This window comes from Sorex araneus, chromosome 2 (assembly GCF_027595985.1).
Source record: "Sorex araneus isolate mSorAra2 chromosome 2, mSorAra2.pri, whole genome shotgun sequence".
Classification (NCBI taxonomy): Eukaryota; Metazoa; Chordata; class Mammalia; order Eulipotyphla; family Soricidae; genus Sorex; species Sorex araneus.
Window position 1 is genome coordinate 28,523,718 of NC_073303.1, and position 15,714 is coordinate 28,539,431.

General features: G+C 42.0%; 1 protein-coding gene across 1 annotated transcript in view; it reads left to right on the forward strand.

Annotated features, from left to right (window-relative positions):
• LOC101538932 (rano class II histocompatibility antigen, A beta chain-like) overlaps positions 1-15,714 on the forward strand; it is a 34,029-nt gene that overhangs the window by 7,367 nt on the left and 10,948 nt on the right. The window lies entirely within an intron of this gene.

The following is a 15,714-nucleotide window of genomic DNA, read 5'->3' on the forward strand; positions in this document are numbered from 1 at the left end:
TTTGATCTGACTTTTGTGCATGGTGTTAGGTTGTGGTCTAAGCTCATTTTTTGCATGTGATTGTCCAGTTATGCCAGCACCATTTGTTAAAGAGGCTTTCTTTACTTCATTTCACATTTCTTGCTCCTGTCTCAAATATTAGATGTTCATACATTTGGGGTTGTGTGTAGGGATATTCCACCCTGTTCTATTGGTCTGCCACTCTGCCTTTGTTCCAGTACCATGCAGTTTTAATTGTTACTGCTTTATAATCGTGTTTGAAGTTGGGGAGGCTGATGCCACCCATCATCTTTTTCCCAAGAATTGCTTTAGTTATTTTGTGGGTGTTTGTTGTTCCACATGAATTTCATGAGTGCTTGATCCATTTCTTCAAAGAATTTTGTGGATATCCTATAGGGATCACATTGAATCTGTATAGTGCTTTGAGGAGTATTGCTATTTTGACAATGTTAATTCTTCCTATCCATTAACAGGGATATGTTTCTATTTCCTCATGTCCTCTTTTATTTCGTGAAGTAGCTTTTTTTTATTTTTATTTTTATTTTTTTGTGTCACACTGGCAATGCACAGGGGTTGGTTACTCCTGGCTCTTCCCTCAGGAATCACTCCTGGTGGTGCTCAGGGGACATATGGGATGCTTGGAATCGAACCCGGGTTGGCCGCATCCAAGGCAAATGCCCTACCCGCTGTGCTATCGCTCCAGCCACAAGGTGGAGTAGTTTTGTAGTTTTCTTTGTAGAGGCCCTTTACCTCCTTAGTTAGGCGGATTCCAAGGTACTTGATTTTCTGGGGCACGATTGTGAACGGGATTTTTTTTCATGTCAATTTCTTCTGTCTCATTATTTGAGTATTGGAAAGCCATGGATTTTTGGGTATTGATTTTATAGCTTGCAACTTTACTGTACAAGTCTATTGTTTCTAGGAGTTTCTTGGTAGAGGTTTTAGGATTCTCTAGATGTAGTATCATATCATCTGCGAATAGTGAGAGCTTGATTTCTTCCTTTCCTATCTGGATGCCCTTAATGTCTTTTTCATGCCTAACTGCTATTGCACTCAAGTACTCAATGTAGTACTTCCAGTACTATATTGAAGAGCAGTGGTGAGAGTGGGCATCCTTGTCTTGTCCCTGATCTTAGAGGGAAGGCTCTCAGTTTTTCCCTATTGAGGATAATGCTTTCCATAGGTTTGTCGTAGATGGCTTTTACTGTCTTGAGGAAAGTTCCTTTTAAACCCATTTTGGTGAGTTTTCATCATAAACGGGTGTTGGATCTTGTCAAATGCTTTCTCTGCATCTATTGATATGATCATATGGTTTTTATCTTTACTTTTGTTGATATGATTTGATTTACTTTTGTTGATAGGATTATGTTGATTGATTTCAGAATGTTAAACCATCCTTATTTTGAAGTCCCTGGGATGAATCCCATTTGGTCGAGGTGTATAACCTTTTTGATGCGTTGTTGGATTCTATTTGCTAATTTTTTGTTGAGGATCTTCAAATACATGTTCATCAGAAATATTGACCTGTAATTTTTCTTGTTAGTGGTGTCTTTGTTTGCTTTTGGTATTAGGGAGATATGTGCCTCATAGAAACTGTTTGGGAGAGTTCCTGTTTCTTGAATTTCCTGGGAAAGTTTGAGGAGAACTGGCAACAGGTCCTCCTTAAATGTTTGGAAGAATTTTCTAGTGAATCCCTCTGGGCCTGGCTTTTTGTTTTCGGGGAGACTTTTGATTACAGTTTCAATTTCCATGATATTAATGGGTCAATTCAGGTATTCCAAGTCTTCTTGGTTCAGTTTTGGGAGATGATAGGAATCCAGGAATTTATCCATTTCTTCTAGGTTCTCTTGTTTCGTGGCATATAGACTCTCAAAGTAGTCTCTGATGATCTTTTGAATTTCATTAGTTTCTGTTGTGATGTCTCCTTTTTCATTTCTGATTCGGTTTATTAGGGCTCTCTTTCTTTCTTTGTGAGTCTTGCTAGTGGTTTGTTAATCTTGTTTATTTCCTCAAAGAACCAGCTCTTTGTTTCATTGACCTTTCAGATTGTTTTTTAGGTTTCCATGTCATTAATTTCTGCTCTATGTTTTATTATTTCTTTCCTTCGGCTGGGCTTGGGTTACTTTTGTTGATATTTTTTCTAAGATCTTGAGATGTGAAGTCAAGTTATCTATGTAGGCCCTTTCTTCCTTCCTGAGGAATGCTTGCAAAGCTGTAAATTTTCCTCCTAACAAGGCTTTAGCTGCATCCCATAGGTTCTGGTAGCTCATGTCTTCATTCTTCATAAAATCTAATGCTAGTAATGTCCTCCTTAAAATCTGTTAGCAGCTGTTTTAAGTATTTAGCTGGAACCTCATTAGGTGCACATAGATTTCAGAGTGTCATTGCTTCCTGTTTTACATATCCCTTGATAAACAGACAATGATCTTCACTGTCCCTTCTAATCTTTTTCAACCTGAAATCTATATTGTCAGATACTAGTATGGACACCCCAGGTTTTTTGAGGGAGATGTTTGCTTGCAGAATTGTTTTCCACCCTTTAACTTTGAGTCTGAGTTGTTGTGATTATTTAGATGTGTTTTTTGTCGGCAGCAGAATGTTGGTTTCAGTTTCTGGTTCCATTTTGCTACTCTGTGTCTCTTGATTGGTGCATTTAGACCATTGACACTGAGAGAGATTATTGTCATGGGATTTTTGTGCCATCTCTCTGAAAGGGTTTGTTGTGCTTATGAGTATTTTCTTTCTTGTCTTACAGAAATCCTTTTAGTCCTTCTTTTAAATTTGGTTTTGAGTCTATGAACTTCCTGAGCTGTTGTTTATCTATAAAATGGTGTATTGTTCCATTGAGTTTGAGTGAGAGTTTAGATGGATAAAGTATTCTTGGTAAGGTGTTCATTTCACTGAGCTTTTTCACTATATCCTACCATTGTCTTCAGGCTTGGAGGGTTTCCTCTGATAGGTATGCTGTAAAATCTAAGAGGTGTTCCTTTGTATGTGATTTCCTTCTTTGACCTTGCTGCTTACAGCAGTATTGTGTCTCTATCCACAGCATCCATCATTTTGACTATGATATGCCTTGGAGTGTTTTTATTTTGGTTTCTCTTAGCTGGCACCCTTATAGCTCCTTGGATTTGGATGCCTGCATTCTCTAACTCTGGGAACTTTTCAGCAATGATTTCTTTATCTGTGGCTTTTCCATTAGGGGTGCCTCCCTGTCCTTCTTTTGCTCTGATCATGCTAATGTTGTTCCTCTTGGAATTATCCTCTAGTTCTCTGATTTGTCTTAGAGCTATTTTGAGGTCTTTTCCCAATGTTTGTTGTTGCCCATACGATTTCTGCTACTCATCTTCAAGCTCACTGATTCTGTCTTCAGCTGTAGCCATTCTACTGTTGAGGGCACTTACTGAGATTTTTATTTCATCTACTGAAACTTTTATTTGTGACATTTCTTTTGTAGCATTCTTGTTTCTGCTCTCATTTCTTCCAGTATTTTCTCAGCTATCTGTTCCACTGTTTCTTTCATTTCTTCCTTTAATTTTCTGGATGTCTGCTCCATTGATTCTTTGAGTTCCTTGAACATCCTCAGTATTTCATCTTGGAATTCTTTATCGGAGAGATCGTATTTGTGTGTGACCCTTGTTGAGGATTCGGGACTCTTTCCGTTGTCCTCTCCTCGTAGTGGAGATTTGCACTGTTTCTCCATAATTTTGTAGTTGTATAGAGGTAAAACCTTCAAGTTCACTAGCACAGTTCCCTCTTATATCAGGAAAGGATTCTGAATTAGCTCGGTCGATGGTGGTCACCCTTCTTTCCTTCTAGAATATGTCCTTCCTTTCAGACATTATTCTGTGACTTATGATAGGAATCTAGTGAAGCATTGGAGGTGTTCTTTTATATTTGGCTTTGTAAAGCTTCTTGTGTACACGGGTCTTTTGGTGGAATTGGAGTAGGCTAGTGGATTATTGTCATATTTTGATTGAGCCGACTAGGATGTTTTCCACAGAATTAGGTGATAAAGGATGGGATGTGCTGGGAATGGGAAGAATAACTATGGTCGCACAGAAGGCCACGCCCAATTCGAGGAGGCCACGCCCCTTACTGGGGCGGCCACACCCCCAGCCTGTCCAGATGCTAATCTCCAGGTCCACAGACCTGTTGAGAAGACCAATGGGGTAGGTAGTTGGGCAGGCGCTGGCAGCGGAAGTCAGGGCCAGTTCCCTACAAAAACAATTTCATAGAAGAAAATAACTCCGTTTAAAATTACATACTCCTCTTGTGAGTCAGGTCCTGGAGAGACCAGGAAAACTACAGAATGCTACTGATGCATTTCCTCTCCAAGTTTCCACTTGACAGTGAATATAGAGGAGGATCCAAACCCCTAATTTATAATACATTCTCTGAATTCAATTTCTTCTCCTAAGGTTCTCTCACTCAGAAGGGGAAAAAATAGGGGCTAGAGAAGCTCAGTGCTTTGATTAACCCTAGGGGACACAGGGATTCTTAGAGGTTCCGTGAGTTTTCCTTAAGCTTACCTGTCGAGAAATACACAGCAGGTTATTTATTCTATATTAAAATATGACTTAACAGCACAAGAGAGTCTCGATGGGTCTATTAGGGCTTCATCTGGGAGACAGACAAACTCCACCTGCATTTTAAACACCCTAAATATGCCCGTGATTTCTATTCCATTTCTTACTACTGTTATTAACCTAAATAAGAAATATATTTTGGATTCTCAGAAAAGGGTATTATTGTCTCAGTAAGATACTTTCACAAGAAATTTCCATTTTGCCCTCTTGACTAGAGAATTGTTATCTTTTCTATCACTGCTATCATTCTTCATGAATTTAAAGTTTGAAGAATAAAATTGCCTTTAAAATCAGCATTTTGACTTTTTTTTTAGATTAAAAATTATCCCAACTCATTTCTGTTATGCTTTAATTAAATCAATTATTTGTTATTCCAGGGATAGAATTTATATTCAAGGTAAGTACTCTACATGTAAGATATGTCCCTGGACATGTCATAACTTCAGAAAGTTAAAGTGTCAGCTTATTTCTTAGCTCTTTTAAAAAAAAATTCTGCTGCTCTATAAATAAACCAAAAAGAAAATACACATATTACTTTTACTTATACCTGAATTAAGAGGGGTACATGGCAGTAACCAGGTGCAGAGAACACAAGGAAGAGAAAAATTAATCTTAACTATAATAAAGATAATTGTCTATATTAAATTGTTCCTCTGTTACTGAACAAGCAAGAGAAATTAAGAGAAATTAAGTTGCACTATAGTATAAAGGAAAATAATCCTATTCATTCTTGAGGTTAAAGACAGGAAAAAATTCTATTAAAACAATTAAAATGATGAGTTATTGCTTCCTAGGAAATACTGTATTAGCTGCAATGGAGTCTACTGGGTAGACTCTCCCAAGGATCTCTGTCATCTGTGATAATTGAAAATGAAGACATTTCAGCATCTTGGGTAAATATTATGAGGTGTTTGCACTTCTCCAGGAGATACAGCACCTTATGTTTCAGAGGAGATGAGGAGAGAGGAGGAACATATGAAGAAAGAAGGAAAATGACTATCTGGATAAGAAAATAGTGATAGGTTATCTAGCATTATCCTTTCTTCTGTTCTTGTAAATGGGCAGTGAACTTGCAAAAGATAAGTATGAGATTGATGGATCCTATGGCGTTCCATTGTCACTTTTGAGCCATTTCTTAATTCTCATCTGTCCACATTTGAGTCAATAACATCTCCTTACTATTAAACCACATTTCTGTCCAAACCCCTCCTCCCTTTTTCCTTTCTCCTCTGTGTATGTACTATATTCAACTCTAAACTCTGATATTTTGGAAGAATCCTACCAAGATCTACTATTTGGGGTCTACTAGAGCTCTACCCAGTGGTAATGAGGAAGTCACACAGTGCTTGTGATAGAACACGGGGTCTTGTGTATGCCAGGAATGTACTCCAGCTTTTTGAGCTACATTCCTGGATAAAACTCTTACAAATATTCTTACAAAACAAATTTCTACCTTCATTTCTAGGGTGCATCTCATAAGGGACCTTGGATTTTTTTTTTTTTTTTGCTTTTTGGGGCAATGCACATGCATTGCAATGCATTTGTACACACGGCAATGCAGGCAATGCATAGGGTTTACTCCTGGCTTTGGACTCAGAAATTACTCCTGGTGGTGCTCAGGTGACGATATGGGATGCTGGGACTTGAACCCGGGTTGGCCACGTGCAAGGCAAATGCCCTACCCTCTGTGCTATCGCTCTAGCCCCGGAAAGAGGATTTATATGACTCAGATAGTTCTGTGGTGAGGATCTTATTGAGTCCTGGAGAAGTGGTCCACCATTTTCCTGATTGTGAACGAGCTATTTTCCTCCTCATTGGAAAACAGCGAACACTGCATTCACTTTATATTTATGTTATGCTTTGCCGTACCTTTACTTGCCAGACCACCCTGAGGGTCAAAACCTCCAAATTCACTAAATCCAGGTTTCCACCTGATAGTTCCTTTCTTATCCACTTCCACATAGACCTACTCATCTCCATCAAATTCACAGAGGAACTGGCTAGAGGGACCATAAATCTCATAGAATAATTCACCATAGGCACCAATATGGTCAGCTAATGAATGTCGGAAGAAGCAAGAAGTGGAAAACATAGGAAAAACTTATTAAAATAAACCCCAGGACAAAGAGACTGTCATTCTGCACCTCAATGCTAAAGTGATGCTTTGCATAGGTAAACTCTGGAATTTACCTCCAGCACTATCTCCCCTGTCATCCACAGTGGGTGAATCAAAGAGACCGAATCAAATATTACTCTCACCCTTAATAGTTGTCCATTGAAATCCTATTCATCTTTTCATCACAAGTGTCCTAAGAAGCACAATTGCACAGGTTTCCTCATGGTTATCCCATGTGTATCTAATTTGTTGCCTGAAATATCATAAAGTTATGGTAATATAATTGCTTTTGGAATAATTCTTTCTTTTTCAGAGAAAATGAAATGGACAAATTATCATGATTCTAACTTTTCTTCCCAGAGTTTTCTTTTGCTTCCCTCTGATTCATAAATTTTCTTTCTTAATTCTTTCATCATTAAAAAGACATACGTGATTATTCCTCTCTCCTTAGGACTGTGAAACAACATTTTCTATTTTCTATAGGGTCCTTCCTTCCTTCCTTCCTTCCTTCCTTCCTTCCTTCCTCCCTTCCCCTCCCTTCCTTTCTTCCCTCCCTTCCCCTCCCTTCCTTCCTTCACTCCCTTCCCCTCCCTTCTTTCCTTCCCTCACTTCCCCTCCCTTCCCTTCCCCTTCCTTCCTTCCTTCCTTCCTTCCTTCCTTCCTTCCTTCCTTCCTTCCTTCCTTCCTTCCTTCCTTCCTTCCTTCCTTCCTTCCTTCTTCCCTTCCCGTCCCTTCCTTCCTTTCCTCCCATCCCCTCCCTCCCTCCCTTCCTTCCTTCCTTCCTTCCTTCCTTCCTTCCTTCCTTCCTTCCTTCCTTCCTTCCTTCCTTCCTTCCTTCCTTCCTCCCTCCCTCCCTCCCTCCCTCCCTCCCTCCCTCCCTCCCTTCCTTCCTTCCTTCCTTCCTTCCTTCCTTGCTCCCTTTCCCTCCCTTCCTTCCTTCCCTCCCTTCCCCTCCCTCTCTCCCTCCCTCCCTCCCTCCCTTCCTTCCTTCCTTCCTTCCTTCCTTCCTTCCTTCCTTCCTTCCTTCCTTCCTTCCTTCCTTCCTTCTTCCCTTCCCCTCCCTTCCTTCCTTCCCTCCCTTCCCCTCCCTCCCTCCCTCCCTCCCTCCCTCCCTTCCTTCCTTCCTTCCTTCCTTCCTTCCTTCCTTCCTTCCTTCCTTCCTTCCTTCCTTCCTTCCTTCTTCCCTTCCCCTCCCTTCCTTCCTTTCCTCCCTTCCCCTCCCTCCCTCCCTCCCTCCCTCCCTCCCTTCCTTCTTTCCTTCCTTCCTTCCTTCCTCCCTCCCTCCCTCCCTCCCTCCCTCCCTCCCTCCCTCCCTTCCTTCCTTCCTCCCTCCCTCCCTCCCTCCCTCCCTCCCTCCCTTCCTTCCTTCCTTCCTTCCTTCCTTCCTTCCTTCCTTCCTTCCTTCCTTCCTTCCTTCCTTCCTCCCTTCCTTCCTTTCCTCCCTTCCCCTCCCTTCCTTCCTTCTTCCCTTCCCCTCCCTCCCTCCCTTCCTTCCTTCCTTCCTTCCTTCCTTCCTTCCTTCCTTCCTTCCTTCCTTCCTTCCTTCCTCCCTCCCTCCCTCCCTCCCTCCCTCCCTTCCTTCCTTCCTTCCTTCCTTCCTTCCTTCCTTCCTTCCTTCCTTCCTTCCTTCCTTGCTCCCTTTCCCTCCCTTCCTTCCTTCCCTCCCTTCCCCTCCCTCCCTTCCTTCCTTTCTTCCTTCCCCTCCCTCCCTTCCTTCCTCCTCTCCCTTCCTTCCTCCTCTCCCTTCCCCTCCCTCCTTCCTTCCTTCCTTCCTTCCTTCCTTCCTTCCTTCCTTCCTTCCTTCCTTCCTTCCTTCCTTCCTTCCTTCCTTCCTTCCTTCCTTCCCCTCCCTCCCTCCCTTCCCCTCCCTCCCTCCCTCCCTCCCTCCCTTCCTTCCTTCCTTCCTTCCTTCCTTCCTTCCTTCCTTCCTTCCTTCCTTCCTTCCTTCCTCCCTCCCTCCCTCCCTCCCTTCCCCTCCCTCCCTCCCTCCCTCCCTCCCTCCCTTCCTTCCTTCCTTCCTTCCTTCCTTCCTTCCTTCCTTCCTTCCTTCCTTCCTTCCTTCCTTCCTTCCTTCCTTCCCCTCCCTCTGTTCCCCTTCCTTCCTTCCTTCCTTCCTTCCTTCCTTCCTTCCTTCCTTCCTTCCTTCCTTCCTTCCTTCCTTCCTTCCTTCCTTCCTTCCTTCCTTCCTTCCTTCCCCTCCCTCCCTCCCTCCCTCCCTCTCTCCCTTCCTTCCTTCCTTCCTTCCTTCCTTCCTTCCTTCCTTCCTTCCTTCCTTCCTTCCTTCCTTCCTTCCTTCCTTCCTTCCTTCCATCCTTCCTTTCCTTCTCTCTTCCTCTCTCTGACCCTCTCTGTGTCTCTCTCTGTCTCAGGCCAGCCCTGGTGCTGCTCAGGGATTATTCCTGCTTTTCACTCCTAGGTGAGCTAGGAGAGAGAATATAGGTCAGAAACAAGACAAGCTCCCCTGTAAGCTTATTATCTCTGCAGTCTCTAGTCTGTGCTTTCATAACAGTGGTGAGCCTTAAAGGAACTCCCTGATTACTTGTTAAGTTGAAAGTAAAAACATTATTAGTTGTCATTATTAGGTTTTGGATTTCTTTTATTGTCACCACTTTTATTTTTCTAGAAGAAGGTTGGTATTATCCTTTATATTATGTTGCACTTACATTCATGGAGAGTCAAGGTGAATTATGATACTTTTCCATCAGTGAAACAGTACTTATTTATTTATTTTTTTAATTTATTTTATTGAATCACCAAGTGGAAAGTTACAAAGTTCTCAGGCTTATATCTCAGTTACACAATGCTCAAACACCCATCCCTTCACCAGTGCCCATATTCCACCACCAGTAAAAACAGAAACAAAAGCAAAAACAAAACAAACAAACAAAAACAAACAAACAAACAAAAAACAGTATACATCCCACCCCTCACCCCACAACCCACCCCGTACGTGAGTGATAATTTCACTTTCTTTTCTCTTTACCTTGATTACATTCCAGATTTCAACACACAACTCACTATTGTTGTTAGAGTTTCAAAACAGAATCACTATTTTTGTTGGAATTTATCCCCCAAGAATACAGCTCTATTAACAGGGAAATATTTGGTAATAAGTTTTCCACTGATGAGAATGAAGAGATAAAAAGTCGTACAGCCGCGGTAGTGGCCGCGCGGTTTACAATTTCTGTATTATAGTAATTAAGTCCGCGAAGATTTAAGTTTGAAAATGAATCATTTCCCTTCCTGGAACAGCATGTAGCCAAAGTTAGTTCACAGTCTCCATACATGGGTGCAAGCACTTGCTGGAACCCCAATTCCTAAAGCTGTCTCTGGTTCCCGCTCGTTCCACATCCACCGGCTCTGCAGAGGCATGGGCACCCGGGCCGAAAACCCGGCCGGCCGGAGCGGAGCACCGAAACAGTACTTATTGAGGACATCAAAGACAGCCAGTCAGTGTGGCTTGATTCCATTCAATGCTTCTAAGTGGAAAATGTGTTGGTACATAGAAGACTTTTGTCATTTCCTCTTTCCTGTCATTCTAATTTATTCAGCACCAACAAGGTGTAAGATAGTGTGGAGAGAAAGGAGTAAAATACCAATATTTGTATTTACTAATAAAAAATTAATAAAATTTCATAAAAATATATACCATCCATTTAATTCAAGAAACTTATGGAATGTTGACAGTGTTAGGAAAGTAAATACAAATACTGTGCCCTGTGTTAAGAAGGCATATGTGGTGATATAATGTTTTACAAAGGTGTATTTATAATTTAGTAGTCTAATCCAAAAATATGTCCATTCTTAATCCTTGGTCTTGGAAGGGATCTGTTTTTCATCCCTGTGATAAAATTATATTTTAGGATCTTTGACATCTCTAATACATTCTTGAAGTTTTTACTTAACAACTTTTGAGTTAATATTTCATTAAACATATTTCTGAGCACAATATGACCTCCACAAATAGCCCTGCATCCCAATGTCCTGATCTCCTACTTTGTTTAGTTCATTACCAGACTCTCTTCCTTACCCGTTGTGAGTCCCTTAGTCAGTAACTTGTAAGATCCCTAATAAATCTTTATTATTTTTATAATGTATCTTCTTGACACAATTTTAAAAACATGGATATGTAAATTAATTCTTTTTATCTTATACTTTTCCCGAGCTCCCAACAAGTTAGACACATCACACTACTCAATTAATTGGAACAGATTTGAGATTTTAGTATTAGTCTTGATCACTGTTCTATAATGTTCAGTGTGGGCAATGTCCTGGTGGTTCCTGCACCATATTCTTTCCACCAGGTATCTGAGCAAGAACTAAGGGACAAATAGCATGTCTTTTTTATATTTGAATCCATAAAACAGCTTGCTGAATACCCAAAAATGGTAAATTCTATGTAAATTGCTGTTCTTTTTTTTTTCTTTCTTTTTTTTATTGGGTCACACCTGCCCATGCTCAGGAGTTACTCCTGGCTCTGCACTCAGGAATAACTACTGGCGGTGCTCTGGGGACCATGTGGGATGCTGGGAATCAAACACGTGTCGGCCGCATGCAAGGCAAGTGCCCTACCTGCTGTGCTATCTCTCCAGGCCCCATAAATTGTTATTCTTGAGGATCACAAAGATTATGGGGAAGAGGGCAGTAATGGAGGTAGCAGAAGATTTAAATATCAAAGTCAGAGTGAAGAGAGTGCATTGTGACTTTTGATTGCTTATCTCTGTGGTTCTTAAGGGCTTCTTCCTCCATAGAAGTATTAAAAGTCATACTTCATAACCGTATCGATACAAGGGTTCAGGCTGGATTAAACATTAAAATATTTTTAGGAGCAGAAAAATAGTACGGCAGGTATGGGACTTGCCTTGCATGCTGTTGACCTGGGTTTGACCTCAGACATGCTGAAACCTGCCTGGAGTGATCCTTGAACTCAGAACCAGAAGCCAGCCCTGAACACTGTTGGGTACAGTCAGGTATGACCTACAAATATTAGATTCAGTTGTGTTTATCAGGGGTCTCAGCAAAAAAAAAAAACTTTAATTTTGTTTCTGATGAAGCTATGCAATTTTTATTAGCTTCAGAGTGTTTGAATATGTCAAAATCCCTAAGAATGATGAAATAAAATTTTAGATTTTTCAACCCATCATGCCACTGTCAAAAAATAAGGCACGGACCCTCTGCGCCTAAAGACTTTGATTCCAGAGACCTAACACATTTGAGCATCCAGCGCAGCTTCTTACAGCAATGCACTGGGACTATGAGCTGGGCTACAATTCCGTGCTGCCTGGGGATGGATCTTTCTCTCCACTCTGCCTTTCTGCATGGAAAATGGCGGCGGCAGCAACATCCACATGGCAGGAGACATGTTTTAAGACTCCTAACCCAGAGGTATACGGTTTTTACACTTGGGGCTCCTAGAGAATCATGGGAAGTGGGTGTAACCGGCACGCCCTAGGCCCAGATAAATCAGGAACTGCTGAGAGCAAAATGGACCCTCTGCGCCTGAAGACTTTGATTCCAGAGACCTAACCCATTTGGGCATCCAGAACAGCTTCTTACAGCAATGCACTGGGACTGTGAGCTGGGCTATGCAATTTCTGGCAGAATTTTCCCTGGACTTTATACAGAAATCCAATGCCGCGTTCGTGCGACTTAACATCTCTTAATTGTCAGCAATGTGAAACGGTTCCTTTTTAACAGGTCTGACTTGGGGGGAAACTCCAAATAATAACAGTGAGTTATTGTTGAAATATTGAAGGTTATTAAAGTAGCAGTCATTTTTCTGGACTGTGAACTAAGCAACAGCCCCACACCGGCTGAGAAGAGGAAATATCCCTCTTTCCCGGTTGTCTCCCATTTTTGAGGAGAAATACGGCGTGGCATCCACTATACTATGAGGCGCGGGAAGGCGGATGAGGGGGGAAAAAAAAAGGAAAATGAAAAAGGGAAACAAAAAGAGTTATGTACTTGGAGCAGTGGGGCTACATATCTCTTCATTCTCAGCAATGGAAAACTAATTACCAAATGCTTCCTTGGTAGTAGGGCTGTCTTTCTTGGGGGGAAACTCCAACAACAATAGTGAGTTTTGTGTTGAAATATGGAACGTAGTCAAGGTAAAGAGAAAATGGAGTGAAATTCATCAGTTATACAGTTGGGGGTGGGGGGCGGGGGGTATACTGGGGTTTTTGGTGGTAGAATATGGGCACTGGTGAAGGGATGGGTGTTTGAATATTTTATAACCGAGACATAAGCCTGAGAACTTTGTAACTTTCCACATGGTGATTCAATAAAAATTAAAAAAAAAAACACAAAACAAAACCTAAGGCACGCCGTCGGGCGTGTGCACTCTCGGGCTTTTTGGGCGGCTCTGTCTCACCACCCGCGTTCAGTGCTCTGGAGCCGCTGTGCGTCGTCTGGATCAATATGGCTGTTGGCCAAGGACTGGCGAGGGAAGAATGAGGACCTAGGTGGTTGCTGATTAGTTACCCTTTATTCAGTCTTCCATCTTTCTCATCTCCCGCACTCCTAGCTCAGTCCTCTCTCTGGATCTACTGCCACGCTTGATTATCTCTCACTCTGTCTCTCCCCTTACTTGTCTCTCCCACCTTGCCCTCTAGGCTACACACAGCCAGGTAGCAAAATCAACATAAGAAAGCCCTCCCAAGGGCCATCAGGTTCAAAGGGAACACACCTAAGGGCATTCCAAAGCCCTTCCCCACTGTCAGCAGGCATAATACCACTAAGGGTTTTTCTCCTTTCCTCAGTCCAAGAACTTACTCACATCTTAATACTAGTTATTTTTGTATGGACATAGCAAGAGATACATTGAGGCTTGCAAGGCAGCTCTCCTAGCAACATCTTACCACAGACTCAGACTACAGGACTCAGGCTAGATTAATTATTCCAAACCCTAGCAGGGTCCGAATCTATTTATTAATATTTGGATCATGTCAGCATTTGTCCATGACCAAGCTCTTAACTTATAGTTAAGCATTAGGCACTTTGGCCAGGCCCATCTCGATGCCAGGGTAGCACACAACTCACTGCTTGCCCTGGGTCCGTCTCGTCCCTCTTCAGGACCCTGGTTTTGGGGGTGCTAGGAAGTAAGTGCAGGTGAGGCTTAGTCCAGAGAACAGATGCCCAGGAGGAAAATATCAGATAGAGTCAAATGTCTCCCAGGTTACAAAAGCATAGCATTTTCTAAGTCTTCCTGTGTCCATACAAAAAGGACATGGCTCTGAATAAACTATGCAAAGGACTCAAGGAGAAGAGGAAAACAATATTTAAAAGGCAACAGAACACTAAGAAAGAAGCTACAAATAAACACAGAGGAATGGGAGCACTGTGGTGGGAGTAACCCAATAAACCTAAACTACCTGAGGCTATGTTATCCTACATGCCACCATACTATGCCATCTATCTGAATAAGCTGCAGATACATTGCAGTAGACTTGAGCAGGAGTGTTCATCATATATGCATGTTGTGGGGGGTATGGTGCTGCCAGCAGGTCAACCTGTACCTGGGGGCAAATGCATTCAGCAGTCTGATGGTTCCTTCAGACATCCTGATATCCCAAAATTGCCACTGTGCCTTTGGCTAGACACCAACAACTGTGGGCCAAGTTTCCCAAGAAATTAAATGGCCAAAATTTAGGTATGTGAGAGCCACACCCACAAACCTCCTCCAGCTCAGCTCTACAAGCTCATTTATTGGTCTTATTTCAGAGATCCATAAATCTCGAAAGGGATGAAAAACCACAGTTAGGCAAGCAGTGCAGCGTACTGCAGGTGATTGGGTGTGCCCTGCAGGAAATATGCCAATAGTTTATTTCTCTGGAAAAGATGGAAACAAGGGCCATGATGTAGAGATACACAGAAGAATCTCTGAACCAAGCAGCTCACTGCAGAGATGCCACTGGACTCTGGCCGACTTCATGGATTTGCATCAGATGGGGGTAGATGTCGACCCTTCACATGCTTCTTAGAAGCCCTGGTGGTCACCAACTTCCAGAATCCAATAAGAAGTGCAGGTACGTGGGTCCAGTGACCACAAAGTCCAGGCTTCAAGGGGATGGACTGCTCCTTCTCATCCCCCATCCCCATGAGACCCTGGAGGTCATGCCCACAAACTGCATTTGGCTGCTACTTAAGCATTTTAATGGCCATGATCCAGAGACACACAAAAGAATCTCTGAATGGAGAAGGAAGCTGCAGAGATTTTTACAGACCCTAATTATCTGGAATTTTGGCGTCCACTCCACATCTTATGCTATTGATAATAAGCAATACAAAAGAGATTACAGAAGAGATTGTCTTTGATAGAGGCAGGGGGAGGGTTGGATTGGGGGGATACTGGGGTTCTTGGTGGTGGAAGATGTGCACTGGTGGAAGGCTAATGATGGAACTTTGTATGACTGAAACTCAAACAGGAAAGCTTTATAACTGTATCATGGCGATTAAAAAATAATAATAATAAAATAATAAAATAGTGCGTTTGCCTTGCATGCGGCCGACTCGGGTTTGATTTCTCTGCCCCTCTCGGAGAGCCTGGCAAGCTATTGAGAGTATCCTGCCCACACGGCAAAGCCAGGGAAGCTACCGGTGATGTATTCGATATACCAAAAACAGTAACAAGTCTCACAATGGAGATATTACTGGTGCCCGCTTGAGCAAATCGATGAACAAGGGGGGACAGTGCTACAATAAAATAAAATTAACATTCTGAATAAAAAAAAGCAATATGGAATTCATGCCCAATTCAATCATCTTAATCAATGCTAAATAAATAGCAGTACTCCTACATTAAAAAAAATAAGCCACTGAAAAATGATGTTCACAATCTCTATTAAGGACAAAGCCACAGTCATGCAAATTTTACTGAATACACTCACAATGAAACACAAACTATTATGATTCAGAATAATGTAAAAATATGCATAGAATAAATATATTTAATTTTTTTTCTGGTGACCAGGTATTATACAAAACTGTGTGAGGAATGCTGTAAAGACA